Source organism: Gambusia affinis, linkage group LG17 (assembly GCF_019740435.1).
Source record: "Gambusia affinis linkage group LG17, SWU_Gaff_1.0, whole genome shotgun sequence".
NCBI classification, from domain to species: Eukaryota; Metazoa; Chordata; class Actinopteri; order Cyprinodontiformes; family Poeciliidae; genus Gambusia; species Gambusia affinis.
The window spans coordinates 18273157-18294893 of NC_057884.1; the positions used below are offsets into that span (position 1 = coordinate 18273157).

The 21737-nt window shown below is 35.4% G+C and overlaps 1 protein-coding gene across 4 annotated transcripts in view; it reads left to right on the top strand.

Annotated features, from left to right (window-relative positions):
• Window positions 1-12610: 12610 nt before the first annotated feature.
• The window catches only part of cntfr (ciliary neurotrophic factor receptor), a 358007-nt gene continuing 348880 nt past the window's right edge, over window positions 12611-21737 (top strand). For all 4 annotated transcript variants that reach the window (XM_044096391.1, XM_044096393.1, XM_044096394.1 and 1 more), the window contains exon 1: window positions 12611-13021. The gene's annotated coding sequence lies outside the window, so the exon portion shown is untranslated. The remainder of the gene's footprint in view (window positions 13022-21737) is intronic.

Sequence of the window (21737 nt, forward strand, 5' to 3'; positions counted from 1 at the left end):
TTATAGTCAATTTCTGAATGGGAAGAGACATTGAAAAATCCACCAGAGAGAGAATGAAGGGAGGACTGAGAAAAAGAAATACTTTGTTGTGATCCACATAAAGAATATGTGTGTAAGAGAGAGCAGCTCTGTGTGTCAGTATCTCCCTAGAGCACAGAGATAAAAGACGTCTTTGTTTTCCCGATTGTATTCATTTTCTGGTTCTTTCCACCTACTCTTCCATGACCATTTTTTTCAAATACGATTTTTTATTGCATTTCTTCTTTGTTAGTTATTACAGCCATATATAATAAGCCATGGGACTAATGCAAGATGCAGGCATACAATGCAGAAGAAAAATGAAGAAGGAAGTTAAGAATTTGACCAAGGATCAAGAAAATTGCGTATGCCTACCTGTATTTTGCTTCATCCATCTTCAAATTATTTCTGAGAAGCTTACCTTTCCCTTGTGAAAACCATGATTCTCCCACCACTACTTGTCATATTTATTTGTTCTAGTTAAATTGCAAGGAGTTGTTCTTCATACAATCAATATTCAGGAAAAAAATCAAGAAAAAATTGAGAGCAGGACAAAGTACGGACTGAATTTGCTTTACCTCAGCATGGACGGTCTAAAATCTGTGCACTCTTCTGTTTCAGAGCAGCATGTAAGCTTCTTTCTTAATAATCTAAATGGGTTTTACATGTTTCTCAAAAGTTTTTGTGTTGTCCTATCAACCCCGAGGTCCTTTTCAATATTCCAATCCAAACTTAGGAACAAAAAGCTATACTTTACACTTTACAGAATCATCGTTGGTTGGCCTTACAGCCAAGTTTTCTTGAACTTGTTCTGCCTGGTCACTTTCATATGGTTCATTTTGCAGCTTGCAGTGTTTCTACTGGGTGGTTCGGGTTTGCTATTACTGCACTAATCCACACATTTAAGCTGCTGTCACTCAGGGCTCACTATCTCCGTCCCTCTGGCCCTTGGCTTCCATCTTGCCACCAGCATCAGGCTCACCAGACTTTCCTTTTCCCTTCTTCTTCTTTCTCTCAAATACACCCAGAAACTCTAACCTTCTTTTTAGGTTATCTACTGAGAATGTTACTTTGTATTATAACATCTTGGTATGACAACCTTTCCGATAAACATTGAATCATGTCAAGAAAACCATTAGACCACCTAAATTAGTGACTTGGAATAGTTCTCAATCCTGAAATTACATGCTTTGATGCAGATATTTATGTTTCCTCTTTGCATCCCCTTCACTCATTGTTTCAGTTTTTGTCTGGCAGAAGACTTAATAGCAAATCTGTGATAAGAAACCTTTTGATATTTCAGTTGTAACTTTTGCAAACAAGGGCACAGGGGAATGTTATGATTCTAGAAAGCTTGCTTAAATTGTTGCTTTTATTCATCTATTTTTGGACAAAGGACATTAGTAACTGTGAAGTGTAATGCACGTAACATTTTTTGGCTGTGGGCTTTGTGCATTTTCAAACTCATTTGGATGGTACTTTCTTGGTTTATGTTGAAAGAAAATATCAATTTACGTACATTTAATGAGTAAGAGTATTGTATCTTCCTGAATACATACTGTACAGTACAAGAACATTCTTTTTAATAGGTTAACATAAAAAGAATAATCCGTTATTCTAATCTGTGTAATATTTTGTCTTTCTGATGTAACCCCCATAAACAGTACAGACCAAAAGTTTGGACAACTGTGCGTCCAAACTTTTGGTCAGTACTGTATGTGTGTAACATTATTGTGGGTAGTATTTTATATTTTGTTCTATTGGATTGTATCTTGTAATTTAATGCACCAGCATTAGTATTGTTGTGTTCTATATGTGACAACAATCTTGTGTATTCTCCACATGTCTGGACAAAGGAATAGAATTGAGAGACAGAAGCCTATTTTCCTGAAGAAAAATCTGGTTAATCTTTTCTCAAACCTAGTAGAATAACTGTCAGAATAATAATACAAAAAAAACTTGAATGTTTACTTTTCTTCAGATGGATCTGACTTTTGACCACAAGAATAGAATCTGAAACATTTAATTCTGTGTGTTTTGATCAGAAACTTTGAGGTTCCTGCTAGGAAGCTAAAGATGAGGAGAGATTTCTTTCTCCGGCCTCACTATGAGGAGTCACTTGGGAGGAAAAAAAGTGAAGTTTTAGAAAAATAGAGTAGAACAAAATCTGATTGAAAAATTGAGGCTCTCCCTGGTAGATACACAGTCCTTACAGGACTGTGTACCCACATTAAATATGGGAAAAGATTTTAAAGTCTTTGTCTTAGTCAAGTCTTTCCAATACAAAATTTGGTATTTTAGTAAAGATGTGTAAACGTTTCATATATACTGCTATCCATTGGGTTTGTAAGGTTCTTTTTTATTTTATTTTATTTTGTTTTGTCCAATAAAGTCGTTTATTTCTCTCAGCTATCAGATATATTTATAGACAGTCTTTGTAGTTTAAGTAATGTAGAAGTAGGAAGAAGGTACTGAAGTCTTAAGAGCATCCAGTCTTTCAATTTCAGGCAATTTAATGGATTTTTTGCTTTTGACTTGAGACTGCATGCAATTTAGAGGTTTGAACTCCCAAATGACACTTGAATGCTTCCCTTTTTATAGATTCGTCAGAGGTCTCAGGCCAGAACACGCAAACTTCAAATTAAATGGCTTTCCTCGTTTCACTATACAGCACACCAGTGTGCCCACTGAGCACAGAAAGATCAAACGCCTTTCGTATCAAAATAGAAAATGCTTGCTCAGAGTAGTAATTGTGTTTCAGTTATAAGCTAAAAATTATAACCCACTGAGCCACTGCAAAATCAGCAACTGGGGCATTCTAAAACCATTGATAGTGTAAAGAATTTTGCAGTTTCTTTCGATGTTTTTATGTATTAAGTCCTTTTTGTAGTCTCATCATCTCTGGCCAGCTTTGCTAACCCCTGTTTAAGAAAAGAAAAGAAACAATAATACCTTTTCTCAGGCTGAGAAGAACCAAGCCTTAAAGTTAGTTGTAGAATAGAGGCATTTGAATTGAACAATCAATATTTGATTTACAAATAGTGCAAGTTTAATCACACTGAGCTATCTGAAATAAAACAACTAGCAAACAACAAATCAAAACTCATTACAAAGCTTCAGGCTCAAACAAATTTGTCTCCTTATTGAATGAAGCTGAAAACAAGACCAATGAATAACCAGTCAAAATCTGTATAATCCTGGACATCTCTATCATTCCTTTTGTCGATCTAAATATCAACACCCTAGACTCTGTTTCCTTCAGCTGTTTACCTGTGAAGGTACATCTGTCTTAGTATTATGCATTTATGCTCAAGCATAGTTTTGTGCTTGTAAAACTCTCCTTTCAGCAGCTGCTGATCTGCTGAGTTGCTCACCTCTGCAACTAAAACAAGCTCAAAGGGTTGATGCAATCTGCTGCGTTTGAATAATTTCTTTTTATCTTAGCTGAGACAGATAAATCTATTTATGACATATGACATATCACCTAGTTACTGTGTACATTTTGTGATAAATGTTTAAGTGATGTCATGAATCCATCTTTTTTTACTAAATAGATAGTTATAATATTATAACATAACAGGCACTAAGAAGGAAAGAACACGGCGAACTGAAAATGCATTAAATGTTATTGCAAGGAGCAATCAAAAACGTTGAAGTAAAAAATTTAAAAAAAAAATAAAAATAACAAAGAGATTAGAAGTTAATTATTCCTGGGATTCTTAAAGTCCAGTGTGGACAATATTAAGATGTAAAAGAAGCCCTGAGAAAATTTTTTTACATCAATAAAATCTTTGGCCAACTCTATTCTCCACACCCACACACAACATAAAAAATTACACAAATAACATTCCCTTAGTGGGAGTCAAGTCAATTAGGACTAAATTACACGGAGACTAAACTATACTGGAAATGTCATTATCTTTATATGCATTGTGCTCAATAGAGGAATATACTCTCATGTATTCGCTTTTACTACATGAAGAAGTTAAACAAATTCCACCAAAATCTGAAATAGACAGACAGAAGGAAGGCTATGATGAACACACATTTATCTAAAGCAGAAAGCAGAAGAATTAGAGATTACTTTATTTAGTTGTAGAAGCTTTGTTACTTGAAAAGTGATTGTGTTACTCAAATTAACATATTTCAATAAATCTCTCTATCAGAACTAATTGTTTTCAGGTTCTTGTTTGCATCCTATTTTGAGGGCAAATGTTTATTGAAGATTATTTAGCAGCATCTTTCCCTCTTATAAAATCACAACATTCTTGCAAAAAAAAAAAAAAAGTTATTCTATTTTCTGGATGAATGTCAAATTGGAATCTGATGTTATTTCAAGTGGTCTTTGAATCCAGGAGTCAAAGTAACCTTACTCACATTAGGAGGCATTCTTTTCTCTCAAGCTATGTGTGGAGTGCCACAGGGATGTATTTTTGTGCCCATTATTTATGGTTCCTCAACATTCATTTCATGCAATGCTGACATTATCCACACAGGATAATTCTGCCACCACCTTGTTTCACTGTGAGCATGGTGTGTTTAGGGTGATGAGCAATGTGGGTTCTCCTTTACATGTGACATTTTGCATGTAGATAATTTTTTTTTTGGTTTAATCTGTTCAGTTTACTTTCTCTTAAAAGTTAGCTGTGTTGCTTACATAAACTTGCAGTGAGCTGTAACCAGACTCCTTCGACTTTCATTTAATGATAGGTTTCTTTTTGCCGGTCTTCCATAAAGGCCCAATTAGTGGAGTTTTTAACTAATAGTTACTATGTATACAAATTCTCCCAGAAAAGTTGTATTTATGTTGAGAGCCACCACGGATGGACTTAATTAAACTAATTAAGTAACTTCTGAAGCCAATTGATTCAAATAGAATTTCTTTTAGGGATACACCACAGAGTAAATGTGCATTAATATAAATGCTCAATGGCCTTTTCAGGAATTTGTTTATAAAGAATAATGAAAACCATGTATCAATTTTTATTCAGATCCACAATCATACATTACTTTGTTATAGTTGATCAATTTAGTTCCTAACATAATTTCTTAAGGATGTACTGTGGAAACTGGTTTTGAAAGACATGGTTGTCTCATAAAGGATTAGAAATAAATATGACCCATCTTAGAATGCGTCATGTCTTTCAAGCATTTGTGCTTTAAATGAGTAGATCAATAAAGAAAAGCAACTAAGCCACATGGAATCACTAGTCAGAGTTTATGAAAGAGAACAATGTGTTTTACCTTAAGTTTTCAATGTGGTACAGAAAATCAAAAGTGTTCTAGTTTTTTGCCATGAAATGCTCCATCTGTGAGCATAAAAAGCAGGTGAAGTTTTTTTTTATGCAAAACGTCACCTGTTTGAATTATTGCCAGTTAGTTGTGTAGATGTTTTCTCGTTTGAAAGCCTTCTGCACTTCCCTTACCATCATGACTGAGTAATCGTTGATTCTCCTCTCATCCTCCCTTCATACCTCAATTCCTCTGCTCATATGCCATTCCTAATCTCTGTCTCTTCAGCCATCTCTTCAAGATATCACCCTCTGTGTGTAACATTTACCTCTCCATTCTCCCACATTTTCTTGCTATTGTCGTCTTGACACCATTTTGCCCTAATTCATTCCTGCAGAAACGGGATGCTCTTCTCTTCTGCTGACATTAAATGAGCAAATAAGACTGTGGTGTCAGCAAGATACTAACCATATGCCAACACAATGACGCAGCAATGCCATTTATATACACTATAAAGCACTGAGCTGTGATTATAGAGGTATGCTAATAAAACAGTTCTGTGAAGACAGAGCTGGCAGAATTGCTCTATCTGTGAGGGCAAGGAGAAGGAATAAAATGGCTGCATAATTACAAGGGGGAATGTGTGTGTGTGTGTGTGTGTGTGTGTCTGTTTAAGGGGTGCGGGTGTATAACGTGCAATGGAAGGGCTGAGTATGCGTGTGGGCATGTCAGTGCGGTTTTTGCCTGTGTGCGCACATAAGTGTGCTGAAATGATTTCACGTGAAACTGTCCGTGTATTTCTGTGGTTTAGTTTCTGAGCCAAGTCTATAAAGAGCCTCTCATCTGCTGCATAGAATCAGTCAATAACTGGCACCTTCTCCTGATAACTAGCTTGGCCATGAAGTGCTGCGCTTTAATTTGCTAACTTGCTCGTTGCCTTCACAATCGATGTTCCCACGCACCGCTGTGTCTTTTTCTCATGATGCATCTTGTCAGCCTTCTATGGTGAATTGATTTTTACCAAGGATCTAGCCAAACATATGTGGTTATTTCATATTAATTTAATTCACATCTCAACTTAAAATTAACTGTACGTTTTGATAAAGTTGTGTTAAAATGTGTTTATGTAGACACTATTTTTATGGAAATATTCTCACAATGAAAAGATTAGAAATGTCCATTAATTGTATTCAGTGAGGAAAAAAATCCTCTGTTATGGAATTACAAAGGCCTCATTTGGTACTTTTGACTTTCTGTTTGAGTAGAGTATACAGATGACATGACCATATTTCTTTTTGTTACAGGCCACTAGGTTGGATACAGAGTTTATCCTGCCACAGAGATGGCAGCTGGATTTTGCAATTCAGACTGATGTCATGTTATGTGCCACAAAGAAAGACTTCAGACTTGACACATAATTGGATTCTAAATACTTGAGACTCAACTTGTACTCAGTCTCTCAGACTCAAGACTCATGAGCATTATATGATCTCATACTCAGTGAGTTTTGCTCCATTTCTATAAATGATGACCACCTTCTTTGATTTACGCTTATCAAATGCAGGTTACTGATTCTCATGGTAATGTTGCATAGAGTGCATGTGGGTTCTGTGCAGAGGTTTTCACCAGGTGACAATAAAAGAAGCAAATCCAAAAACATGAAAAACCACAAGCCTAGAAAAAACATACTAACATCACAGATATGAAACTGTGCCCTTTGCCAAACTCTTCCGGACTTGATGTGAAAACAATCAATATTGAAACTCACCTACCCCTAACCTTAACAAACCAGCTGGATGAGCTAAAGAAAGAAAGGATGAGAAAAAATCAACCCATAGCAAGTTTTCATGGGAATCATCTTGAATAAGATATTACTACTCTGTAACAATGGAAAATAGAGGTTCTGAAGTAAAAGGTACAAAATTTTTTGCATAAACATGTGCACTAATGTTTGAATTTTAATGTTTTGTTTAGAGTAAAGCTATGTAGATGAGACCTATGCTCTAGAAAATGACTAATTTCCTATATTTATTCTGGGCTAATACAAGAGTCATAATCTCCAAAGGCTTCCAGTTTCAAATGATATACAGAGATTGTGCAAAAGAGAACAGACTTTTCTCTGTAAACACCAATGTTTTAAAATGTTAAATTGTTAAAATATGCCCCTGATTGGATATTTTTGAGATTCAAAGTATACGTTTACACTAGTGCAGCAAACATGATTTTTTTTTTTGTTTGTTTTTCAGATCTTTACCAGAGGTACCTATAAATGTACCGGTCCAGTAACTTAAAATTCAATGCTCAATTTGGCCAAGTCAGAATTGCAAAAAGCTTGCAAAAATATCCTAACTTTCCAAAATAATTCATTATTGCGACCCCTATAATTCAATGTTGCCCTCACAGACTTACATGAGAGCTCACACATGTTGAAATACCACAGCGCCATTACCAGGTCATGCTCACTCCTATCATTAACTCTGGGAAACTGTGATCAAACAAGTGTTTCACTAATGATCTGCTCTATTTTTCTAAACCACTATCATATGCACGCATGGCACCACATTTACGCTCAGACCACAGTTGAATTCAACCCTCTGTGTAATCCATCATTTTCTGGATAGATGCTTGGACACAAACATCACACAGGTGGTACAAACCATAAAAACACTTTCACCATAACAGGAGGCTTTCTTTCTTCTTTTAAAACTAAACCGCACACCGTTTGGTGCTTGCACAAATGAATTAACTCAAAACTGGCAACACAATGCAGTTCCACCCTGGAATTTATCACATTTATTATCAAATGACTGACAGACTGCGTGTGGTATTAAAATAGCGAGGGTTTTGCTTTTATACCTACAAACTGGTATTCGAATGAATAGGTTAACGACTAAACCATCTGACTCTAACGGCAATGACGTATCCCGCCTTGAAACTTCTGGTTTCCTTTTCTACTCTCTTAGCTATTACCACTTTACAAAAATATTTTGGATTAATACTTTACAATATTAATAGTTAAATTATTAGCCCTAATTTCTCTTCTTTGTAAAAAAAAAAATACCCTATACTAATTAGCTTGAAATCAGACAAACGTGCTCCAGCACTATTCTCAAGTGCACAGAACTTCAAGTTTCTGCAAGCAACTTAGGTTTCAAGCACACACTGTAGAGAATATATTGCGTTATTTTATTGTATCTTGTTGAAAGAGGCAACGGCTATTAGTGAATACTATTGTCAAAGCAACATCCACATGGATGGAAGTTCTCACAAAACATTATCTAAACCATCACACTGCCTACACTGGGTCACTCCTATCATTAAGGGTAGGGATGTTTTCCCAGGTAAATAATGCACATGAATTATTTCATCCATTTAACATAAAAAATGCAGTTCAGTTCTGATCCTTAGCTTTTTTCAGTGGTGGAAAGAGTTTAGCATTAGAAGCCTGGGTGATTTGTGTCTATGCAGTCCATGGGAACAAACGACAAAAATCTACTATATAGCTTTTATATTTCCTTTTGGCCTTCACAGTAAAAGCTTGAAACTCCAAATCTTTAAAATTGTGTTCAAACATCTGACAGTATCTTCTGTTGTAAAAACACAGTAGTCTTGAAGGTGTGGTCCAATTGGTGTTGGGTCTGCAGATTTTTATTTCTTCTTGACAAATATAATGTAATACATTTTGTATTCTATATGTCCTAGTAATACAATAATTTTGTACCTATACATCCTGTTTGTGCATCAGGAGTGCTTTTTTCCAACCTCTATTTATTCTTAGCCTTTTAAATCCAATAATATACTTTGAGTTAACTATAAAGGTTTAGATGTGAGTGAAAGTTACGTTTCAAATATGTACTTAAATTCCTTTCACTATCCTCCATTTGTCTTAGATTGGATCACAGGGAAAACTGTCTAAGAGGGAAACCAAACATTGTTCACCCCAGGGAGACTATCTAGCCCAGGGGTGCCCAAAGTCAGTCCACGAGGGCTGGCATCCTGCATGTTTTAGTTCTCTCCCTGGTTTAACACACCTGGATCAAATGATGGCTTGTTAGAAGGTCTAAGAAGAACACTGACATGCTGAAAAGGTTGTTGGTACTACCAGGGAGAGAACTAAACATGCAGGATGCCAGCCCTTGAGGACCGACTTTGGGCAGCCCTGCTCTAGCTCATTCCAGGGTGTTTAAAGGCCAATTTACAATTTCATCCCCTCAAACATGTTCTAGGTCTCTCCAGAGCTCTCCTCCCAGTAGGACGTCCCAAGATTTTCACTTAAGAAATGTTAATTGAACGTGACACAAACTGTCAATATTGTGATGAAAATTTGCTTGGGAATACTTTGGCATAGTTTTTTGCTATACAACTTTTCTTTAACATCTCTATTTTTCAGTACAAAAAAAATAAAAGAATAAGATCAATAGCTAAAAAAGGGTAATATGATATTGTTGCCACATTGTCGAGCTTCATTTTCAAGTTTCCCAAATTAATTTTTTGTTTTTATTACACAACATTTGTGGTTTGCTAAACTATAATCTGTTAAAATTATTGACTGTGAAGCAATAGGTTAACACACCTCTGCATAACACCCAAATTAATGCAAATAATGTAAACAGGCAGAGTAAGACTGCATTGACTTATTAGCACTATCAAAGTCAAGCCCATTTATGTTAAAGCCTGAACTTTGATTGGTCAATACCCAATGGCCTGTGTACTAATTGGCTGGCTTATGAGGCAGAGCAAAGAGACTTTCTACTTCATTAAAAAGCAGAGAGATGCCAAGACTGCTTTGCTCTGCTCAGCTCATCTCTGTGATGCCAATAAATCCATTCTTACAAAAAGTCCTTGATATATAAGTCCTTACTCTGGAGAAAGTGACTCATGTATAACTAACATAAAAAACATGAAGACTGTCTTTTATCTCTCAGTTCACCTGTCCAGCTATACTCAGCCTTCTACTTTTATCTCAGCTTTTCTTTTCCATTTTCTGTCTTTGTCTTATCACTGGTAGAGTGCCACCCTGGTACTCCTGCTAGGATGAAGCCGTCAGTGATTTTTATGTGAATGAACCCCCTGAGCTGTACTTATAAAATAAAGCAAATGTACAGCTTGAGTGGCAGACAGAGCAACAATGCTGCACTGGGTGTAAATGTAATTTTCCTAAGTGCATTTATGTGCGCACAAAGTGGAAGTTGGAGTCAGCCAGTTTTTCACATTATGCATGTGCTGGATATGGAGTCATGGTTTAGCAGGATTTTGTGTGTTGAAAAGACACAATTGTAATTCAAGCTGAATAGGGATAAATAAATGTTCCACCTTCTTTATGTGCTTCTTCATGGTTTTTTTTTTTTCAGTTTTAAGAAATTGTCTGATAATTATTAATTTTTAAAATAAATTACACTTTGCTCATGCTGATTTTTTCAGAATAATCCAGTGTCTGAGAAATTTCCTTCTTACTATCCAGCCCATCTTTTTACTGCATTTGGGAAGATATTGATTATGTGGTGTAAGTATATAAATAATAAATTAATGAAAATAATTACATTGAAAAGTGGCCAACCGGAGAAAAGTGTGGAGAGAGGATGAAGAGTTGCAAATTACAGTCTTTTGCTGATTGCTGATTTGCTGATGCTTATTCTTCCCAAGATCTCACTGGTGGATAGAGTACCCAAACATTTTACTCAAGTAGAAATAACACTATTTCTGAATATTTTACTCAAGAAAACATAAAATAAGAAGAAATTACTCAAGGAAGAGTCAAAAAAGTACTCTGACCAGTCAATACTCAAGTACTAATTGGTTAAGTCATCTTATTAGATATTAAATAAATAAAGTCATTGTACAGGGAAAAGTTATGTACATATTCTTATATTTAAAGACAATAATTCAGGTGGAAGAAACTTTTCAAAATCATTAATATTGTGCTTTTATAGTATGAGTGTATTTACATAAAGATAAAATAGATGAATGATATAAATGTTTTTGTGCATTACTGAAGAGTATAAGTGATTTCACACCATAATTGTCCTGATTTAGTGACAAAAACAAACCCATTGTGTATGTGTTTTTCCTTCCAGCAAAGAAAAGCATAGTCACCTTATTAAGGGCCAGCTGACCTCAAGTGTGCCAAAATAACAGACAGATGACTTAGTACAGACAGAGAAAGCTCCTGTTTCTTACAAGAAAGTTTTTAAACTATGGAAACAGCGTGGCAGAAGATTTTATGGGTTGTGATACTATATTTCAGCAGCTTGGCGTATCTTAATCCTGGAAACAGGCCAGTGCCTAAAAGCAACACAGTTTTATTTTATCTTTTCTCTAGCAGGTATTTATAGGTAACTGCATCAGTGTTTTCCTCTCTGCTTGCTGTCCTCTCAACTCCCAGCAGGATGAGACAGAAGGACACTTTTTCTGAGCTTCTATCAGTCAAAGGTTTCCTCCTGTTAAAAGAGGGACAATCATTTTCACCGTAGCCTGCTGTTCCATGTTTAGTTTAAAATGAGAACTGTTTCAAAGTGAAACCCAGTCTGTTTTTTGTATTAATACTGAATTGAAGTGGACTTGTGAGTTAAATGAACATGACTGACTTGGTTTGAATTTGAAGTGAGGTTTCCTCATGGTTTAGTAAGTTAGAATGAAAAATCTATCAATCATCCATCCAATGAAAAAGAAAACTGAATTAATTGTAAAATGTTGCTGTAAGCTCGATTCACAGGGCCTTTGTTGCTTACAAAGGGCAACAAATTTCTTTTAATTTCTTTAAGAGAAAGAAGAAAAAACAATAAAGAAAAAGCCTGATATCTTGTAGAGAATCATCTGTTCTTCATGCTGAATTTGTGATGTATGAGGTTGAAGAAGAGTCAGTGACATGAATTTATGAATTCCATTTATTAATACCAAAATACAGCTGGTCCATTCTGGCATGCTACCTTCAAGAGTTAACAGTAAAAATGGCATCCCACAAGGGTTTCCCATTCCCTTTGTCTCTCTGAGCTACGCCCCAAAGAGGCCGTTACCTAGTGTGTCATCCCTTAAGTCAGCTAGCATTTGCATTTGCTAACATGTGGTTTCCTTTAGGTTTAGCTTAACTTTAGCTTAGGAACTAGCTAAATGAGATAAAAGGAAAACACAGAATTATTTATTCTCAACAATCTCCAGGAAAGGAAAATGTGATGTCATGATCCAAAGGTGTGGATGTTTTTTTTTTCTTTTTTTTTTTTGTGTGTGTTAGTCAGTCTTCTCTCTGAACAGAGGATCTTTGTTATAGGATGTGCCACCTTCTACTGATCGCACACCTGTCTGCAATTTCCCTCATCATTAGGAGCTGCAGGACAACCAGCTCAGTACCTCATGATTATTTTTTTGTTGGTAGTGTGAAGTGCTGAATGTTTCTATTTTGCTGTGACCCAACTTTGGTTCAGCTGACCTATTCCTTCAGTGCTCTTGGTTGAGTAATTCAATTCAAAAATGCTATTGATCCCAAAGGGAAATTAAATATTGTAACACATCTAATTAAGGTGTTAATGTGGAAAAAAAAAATGAATAAGCTATTCAGATAATGGATTCTCTTAACCAACCTCTGAGTATAGCCTCCTTGAAACACAGTTATCTGTCTGCAAGCTCTCCTAAACATCTGTTCCTTCTCTGCATCGTGAGACTCATCCATTCAACCTTCGACACAAATCACCTCTGGATAGAGGTCCTTATCGGGATCTGCATACCACTATCAGGATCTGCATTCCTCCATCCATGACGCCCTTTTGCCTTCAGACCCGTAAGCTGCTCTCTTTAATAAATTCAGTCATTCTTGCTACAATACCCTTCGCCTAGTTTAATCCTCTTCTCTCCAGACAAAGGAGAACCTCGAACATTAAGAGTTGCTTCTTTGAGCACATTTCCTTTGCACCTATTGTAAATATTTCATAAACCTGAGCCTTGTAAACAATTCTGCATGTGGGTTAGAAAATCATGTCTAAACATAACATGTGAGCTACAATTCCCTTATTTCAGTAACTAAGTGGAAACTTATGTTTAGCTTAATTGCACACAGACTGATATATGCTGTTCATTTTCTGGATTTTTCTACTTGTATGAACAAAGTTTTTTAAAATTAGACTAGTTCGTCCAATCAATAGCATGTTTGTTGGTTTCCTGCAAGTCAAGTTCATTTTAAGTCACCCCAATGTTACTGAATAAGATCAAGAACTTGGATTTGACTCTAACTTCTTAAATCAGTCAGTCCTTTGTAAATTTACTGGTATATTTCAGGCTTCTATCATTATCTTGTCATGTAGGCAGGTACGTTTAGTTTCTGAAGAAATTTTTTCAGCCTTTGACATTTTTGCAAAAGACTTGGCATCCACTCAAACACACAGATTGAAGATCATACTCTGGACAGAGCTCTAGAGTTATGTTTGCTGATCCACCCTCCATTTTCTACAAAAAAACCCCCAAGTTTGGCATGAGGTTTTTATTTTATACATTCACATTCAACAGAACAGCATCTGTGCATAAAAATTGTGTAAAGGTGGCACCAGATGATAGACTGGGATGTTGTCAGAATGTGTCTCTTAGGTTTATGCGTCAATATTTTTCTGCAAATCCCTTGACAGACTGCCTATTTGATGAAACCCTGTGCTTGAAGCTGACATGTTGATGTGTTCTGCTCAAAAGTTTGTGATGGAAAACTGACATTACAGATGTTACACTTTTCTTCTCATCACTGCACATCTAAACTGATCAGCTGCAAAATGTAAAGCACTGACAGGTGCAGTGAATAAAATTGATCATCTCAAGTAGAATACAGTGGTTCAGGTAGCCTTAGACCCTGACAATGATGGAATTGTGACTGTGACAAATGCCACCTACCCATTAGTGTATTAAGATAGACTGCATCACCAGCTTTAACTTCTGTAAATTGTCACAGCAAGATATACCTCAACATGAGATGCACAATCAATAAGGTAGACTCTACCATTTTTGACTGGCTCTAATGAAGGACTGGCTGCTCAAATACTGAAAACATTATTATTAGGTCCATCTAAGAAATCTTACAATATTAGATCAATGAACAGATGTTACTTTGGAATATTTTTGAAAATACAATAAACATTTTAGACAAACATGGGGAAAATATTTAACCCTGTTGCTTCTCTTATCACCCGAAGGAAAAACAAACAAACAAAAAAAAAAAAATAGCATTTGTCAAAAAATGCTTAGTAAGTCAGTTGTAAACCAGTACCAAAAATACAATAAAAACAACCTAAGAAATGTAACATGATCAATAAACTCTTCCCGGATTGACCATCACTCCTTGGTGGAAGAATGATTTAGTCAGCTGACAAGAGGGTGCTGTTGTTCGTTTGGCTACTGCTGTGCCTGATGGATGAAAACTTGGTGTTCCAAGGAGAATTGTCTGTCTACTGATCTTCAGAATACATTACAACACAATTATACATTTGAATCAGAGGTAAGCTTTGTATTTTTTTTCTCACTTAAACTAGTATTTGATTTAATTGAGTTGTTTAAAGTCCTTAGTTTCAACGTTGCTATCACGACCAAGGAATTCAAATGAGAAAAAGCTTTTGCACAGATATTAATTTGAAAACGTGTTATTTCATTCAGCTATGATACCAAATTCATTTTGGATTTTAGTTTTGTACTTTTGACTCGTGTTGTGATTTGCATTCTACCTGGAAGTAGCATTTTTAAATATAATTGAGTAGTTAAATTAATGAGTTTTCCTAAGAAATATTGCATTTAAAGCCCTATGTCATTTCTCAATTGCTTGTTTATCTTTTTAGAGTATGTATTGTGTTAACCTTTACTGATAAACTGATTTGAATTAATGATTGAATTTGAGTTGTAACTGATTGATGTTTTGGCCCTTTTCCAGGTCAGTTTTTTTCTACCTTCAAATGAAAACTGAACAGAACTGAACTGAACTGATGGTGAGCTGGTAGGATGTTTTTACTTTATTCTCTTCTGTTTTAGAGTTGTTGTTTTTTTCCCCATATTGGATTATAGGCCCAGGATAAACACAACTCTCTCAAAAAGGAAGAAAATCACAAGGAAATATGTAAACAAATAAGTCACACTTAAGTTGAGCTATATATATATATATATATATATATATATATATATATAAAGAGAAATGTACTGTCAAATGTTTACTTAAAAAAAATACTGACAACGTGTAAAAGTTAGTTGAAGGTGTCATGGTGGTAGGAGGTAGGAGTTTGTTCTGTAGCTAGTTCAAACCTCACCTATTTGAAGTGTTGTACTTATAGAAAATTTCCCAAAAGAAGCATGCATATTGTAAAAACTGATCTAATGATAGGTTCTTTAGGTACCTGCAAAGCCAAATATTTTTTTTCAGTTTAACAGAGTATGCTCTGCTGGATTGGACAGTTTAGTTTTGATTACTCAGTTGTCCCATTTTGCAAGCAGTAAAACCCAGTTTTCTTAATGTCACACTGCTAAGAATATTCCTAAAGTCTGTGACAATAGATGAAAATGTGTTTATCCACCATTTATATGAAAATTATATTTTGACTGCTGGCATGCTGCTGGTCTGACAGTAACAAAACAATATGGACATACCTTTCTGTATAGACATGCAATGCACATTATTTTGAGATAAATGTTTTCAGCCCATTACCAAATAAACGTAAGTGACGTTTGGAGGTGATTTGTAGTTAAGAGCAAAGTTATTTTAGGATTCTGTTATCATTCATTGTAGTTGATTATGGCTTGAGTGATTAATGCAGTTATCCATGGTGCAGCCCCACTTCAATTTATTACTAGCCCTGCTAATGAAAAAGAAAATTAAAATGTCTTACTAAAGTTAAGTCTTTGAAAGTTTGGAGACAACTAATTTAATTTATGAATTTAAAAATAAGTATGAACAACGAACTGAGTACACAATTATTTTAAGTGTTGGGAACACACAACACTGTTACCTTACTGACCACAAATAACATGCCAACTAAAAAAAAACAATCACCTAAACCTCATTAAGTATCACAAAAAGTATCAATAGAGGTATGTGTGTGCTAGTTTCTCACCTCGAATTGTGAAGATGCTATAATAATTAGTGACTTTGCAGCACTCGGACTCCAAGACTCTTGGCTCACAGAGACCAGTGCAGCCCCAGACATAAGAGTAGCTACAAGGTTTTCAAGGAGAGAGTCATATGAGCAGCAGCCTCCATGAAAGAGAGGTATAAGCCAGACTTGGGGTTCCCAACCTCCCCTCACCTCACCTCTTGGAAGTGTACATGTAAATTTAAGAGAGAATAAGGTATTCATTATTTGTTTATACAAAAATCACTCGTTCCACACTTATTAGCAACCCTGCTAAAACTTTTAAACATTTTCTCTTAGTAGGTCATCATTTAGTCATCTCAGAGAAAACATTTAGACTTGCATATGTTTAGGTGTGTCAATAAGTGTGGAGGACACTCTATGGTACAGCAAGTGGATTGACTTGGTGCAAACGCATGAAACAGAGCTCTGATTTTCATTAAGTACTTTTACAAACTTCTACCTAATGCTTGATTGACTACCTCCATACTCACCTTCTGTCTTTGTTTCATAGGATTAGGCCAACAGCTGTTGCTGCATTTTTAATAGAACAGGTTGCACACATACATTAGATAAATTCTTATGTAGCAGACGGCTAAAGATGACCTTAAAATTTCTGTGTGTGTTTGTAGCTTCATGTCTGAGATATTTTTGTTTGGTTGAGGCAAACAATGTTTTATTTGTTGAGTTAGTCAAGCTGGTGTGAGATCTGTCCAAGTTTTCAGAAGGTATTGCATCCTAAAGTGTCAGAGCAGGATGTACTATTTGTTGTCATATAATCTTTGAAGCCCAAATGTTGAATAAATGTGTGGAGTATTTTTAATTATGACTGTGTACAGTGCCTTGCGAACTTACTGATACCCATTACGCTGTTTGACTTTTGCCATATTACACTCTCAAATTTCAATGCATTTTAATAAGATGTTACGTAATAAACACAGTGGATGAGCATGAAGTATTAAAATGTAACAGACAGTTGGACTTAAACCTTTTTTCTCTAAACTCTCTAAAATCTGGTGTGACTAGTTATCTGCAGGTGTTATCCATGTTATTCCCCATAATTTTACAACAGAGTACTAGAACATCTTTCACCACATGTATGTTAACAGCACTACCCCCAACGTTCTCATTCAGTGCATTTTAGTGCTCTCTCGGTGCCAAAGGGGTTAAAGTTTGACTGACCACTGCCAGTTACAGTCCCAGGGTGTCTGTATATATTTTCAGTCAAAACTTTTAGTTTTCGTAATCCTTTTTCATAATCCTCAGCTTTTTAATGATTTTCTGACGATTTAAAATCTGGACAAACTTTTGGTTTCTTGAAATTAGAAGTGAAATATTATCAATTACTAGAAATGTTCCTGTCTAACAAAATGTTACTGATGAATGATTAAAATATGAGGTTGAAGATTAAATTTTCATTAACATTATTAATGCAATACTTTAGTTTTTTTTTTTTTAGGATTTAATTTCTTTAATTTGTTTTTGCCTTTGCCTTGTGGACAAATTGCTTCTAAATTCACCAGGATGCATATTACAATCACCTAACTTAATCTGCTGTGGGAATGAAAGAAATAACAAGACATTAGAAATGTCAACAACATACCAATTCAAAATTCAAGTCTAAATTCATGCAGTGGAGCAACTGCTGGGACATCCCTCCAGAATATGTGGGAGTGGGCCGTTAAGACTCCCTGGAAAGATTAATGTCGTATGATTTATCAGCACAGATTACATATTGCATGAAACAAAGATCAGTTGACGAAATGACCTCCCTGTTTTTCGAGGCCAAACCACCAGTCACGCAATTGACTCCAGTTGCATCCAGTCTGGGAATGTGATTTACTCCTGTGATTATTTCAGTTCAACATCAGTTCTGATCTTTAGCTTCCTCCCACATTATTACTGATGACTGGTTGTCACATCAATGTGATTTAGTACCCTGCATTTTATTTCATAGGTTTTCAGAAGGAGATATTTAGGAACCCAGCTTGTCATCTGGTCCTAATCAGTGTAGTTTGTGGTTTAATACTTTGGTACTTTGTTTATGGGAAAGTAGGAGATGAAAAGTGTCTGTGTGAGAGATAGAAAAAATGGAACAGTCACTAGTGTTAAAAATTGTTTAATGTAAAAAAAAAAAAAAAAAAGAACGGATGTTGGAAGATGAGCAGTCAGCATTTACACAACCATGTGTAGTATTGAAATCATTCATAATCCTGAGTTCTCATAAAGCTCTGATGACCTCAGTGAACCATGGCAGTAAAAAAGTTCAGCATAGAGATCACTTTAGCAGTGAGATTAAAGCAGGTTTAAAGGTTATTGCTATAGTCTGGTGCAGGGAGGGAGGGGAGGATGAAGAGATTTCTTTTCAACTCCCTCAGGTAATAAAAAAAAAATATAGTAGGAATAATGGCCAAACGTATTTGAAACTCTGCTAAAATTTAAAAAGATTTACAGTGCATTGTGAAAGTACTCGTCACTAATTCCAAGTATTTTATTGTGATTCAATGTCATAACAGAGTAAATCATATTTAATAATTGGAGGAAAAACATGTTTATCAACTTTTTTTTTAATTATGCATCAGGTTTTATATGTCTATGTGGACCATGAATCTTATGAATAAATCAGTCAATCATAGCCTTCTTTGCATATGATGCACCTAAATGAAATACATTCAGGACTTGCCTAATAGATCAACAGAATCTCTAAAGATGATCTGTGAATGTTTCAAAGGTTTGTCAAAAAAACAATAATGAAAAAGCAAACTCATACAGACCAAAGGACACAGCAGTTCAAGGATACATCTGTGGAGAGGTTTATATAAAGTCTAGGTTGTATCAGGTAAATCCACATCTGGAAAATGGCCACAATCTGGAAGACCATTTACAAAGCCAGCTAAATTGGGATTTTAAGTAGAGATACTGCAAAGATAGAAGTGGCAGTTCTGTAAGAGCTCTTTAGATCCATAACTTAGTTGACTGAAGTTGAAAAACGAGTATTCAAAAATAACATCTTTATAAAACTGTTTTAAGAAGTCTTGGAACTCTTTTGTTCTGTTTTACCACAGTTTCTTATTGTTGAATCATGAATACTAACTAACCACAGCAGGTAGGTCCTGCAGTACTTTCGATGTTCTCAGTTCTTTTGTGAGTTCCAGGATGAGTAGTTGCTATATTCTAGGAGTATTCTTGGAGTTTGTGTTTTTCCTTTCAGTGCTTGAAAGAACCTTCATAAATATAATATGCTTTCTTTATTCTACAGGTGGTAGTAGTGAGAAAATAGTGAAAACTTTAACTTGGCTTTCCAAAAATCTTGTTTATTCACAGTTATTTCATGATTTAGGAAGGTTATGGATACTTTGAATAAAATTTTTCCCTTGATAAATGTAACCATTTGAAAACTTTATTGTATTAACTGCAAGCCAACTTTATCTGATATTTCAAGTTGTTTGATCAGAAAACATAACTCTGTACAGGGGATAAATACTTGTTCACAGCACCATTTGCATTAGGGATTATGTTGTAAAAAGCCTTTTTTTAATATGAGTCAGTTTCACTCCAGGTGGCGAAGTCAACTCCAGGTGTATCTGTGAAGCTACCATGTCTTAAGCTCTGCTAAAGAGGTCTAGCTTTGTCTTGCTAAAATAATTACAGACACTGGAATGAAATGGCTTAATTACCTCCACCTTGTGTAGATCGGCTCTCCATAGCCTTGCTAATGACCTAATTATTCTATCCAGGTGTGATGCAGCAGAGGCACATCTAAAAGTTGCAGGACACCGGCCCTTGAGGACTGGAGTTTGACACCCCTGCCTTAGATGATACTTATCACCTTCATGTAAGCATATCTCTTTTCAAAATTATGTATGCCCTTTGTTAAATGTCCCCTCATACATATGTTGGTTATCTATGCCATGGTAACAGATGCACTATGATAAATGGCTTTTCCACCTTTTAATAATAACCTGGATGAAATTTCACACCTTTGGCAATGTGGAAACTCATCATAGACTTTTCTGACTTCATAACACGTCTGCTGTGCTTCTTTTTAATTTCCTGGGCTCGAGTCCTGAAGGCTGTTGTAATGTTATTTTATTTTTGGCAAATGTAAATATGCAAGTTCCTCCACTGTTGCTGAGAAATTCAGCATTCTACAGAGTGTTGATTTTATGAATTTACTGTAGTTTTAACATTGAACAGATTGCAAAAATGTATCATCACTACTTTGGGATTATTCTTTGGGAAATCAATGTAGACTTAATATTTAGGTACAGTCATTTTTCCCACATTAATGAAGAAACACTATTTAAATCCACATATATGAATATTTTTTAAATAACACATGCAGTCTTTGATCTACAAAAACTTTATTAAAATTAAGCTATATGAATCTGGTACTAGGAAGCTTCAGAGCAACATCATACTCTAAGTAAATTCTGTTTAATTAGCAAAACCTCAGAAGTTGAATTTAACACCACTCAAAGTGAAGTTTTGGGATTTTCTTTAAATCCTAAGGGGAGTGAGGCTAAGATGAGTTGCTCTGATCTATTGATCACAGGAATGGTTAAAGTTTATCCTTCTGCAATGCACAAAGTCCAACACATTCAATAATAGTTTCAGAACATTGATTCTGTATTCAAAAGGTTTGCACACTCAATTTTAATGCAGCATTTTTCCACAACATTACCTCTGCATAGTGGTTTCAAGAGATTTTATAATGAGGATTGAGACAAAGTATGGAGCCCTGACCCATTCATTACTGGTGAGAAACAACTGTGTTTGAATTTTCTCAGAACGTGGAGCTTGGAATAAACTCACAAACCAGATGGGGAAATTCTGTTTCCAAGTTAGAAAGCTAGTGGGATTTCCACTGTGATGACTCTTTGCACCATAAAACAATAACAACATTTTTCCCCATCTTAGCTGTTGAAACACTTATGAAATATATTCAGAAAGAGTGGTTGTATAGTATGTAATGAGATATAAACTGTTGCGATGGGAATTAGTTAATGCCTGCAACTTTTACTAAATCAGTCGTAGTGGAACTCAACTAGAAGTTGCTTAGAGATATCTAGCTTTCTTATTTTGAATTCTGCCTGCTGAATCTTGAATTCAAGACACAGAAATGGCAAAATCTGACCTCTTTCCAGGTAAAAACAGTAATGTGTCATTAGCCTTTGATGACTGTTCCTACAATATCTTGACCTGATGGCAATACCAATATGACAAAAAGGAAGCCACAAAAATAATTCTGTCTAAAGGAAATTGCAAAGGATGAAACTGATTATATTCTAAGCAAAAAAATCTGATTTACTGAACAGAATCATGCAGTCTTGCCAGCCATGCAGCCAACAAAAGGCTGTGGCTGTGTTTATTCCAAACAGATGATGCAGCTTGGTAGGTACACTG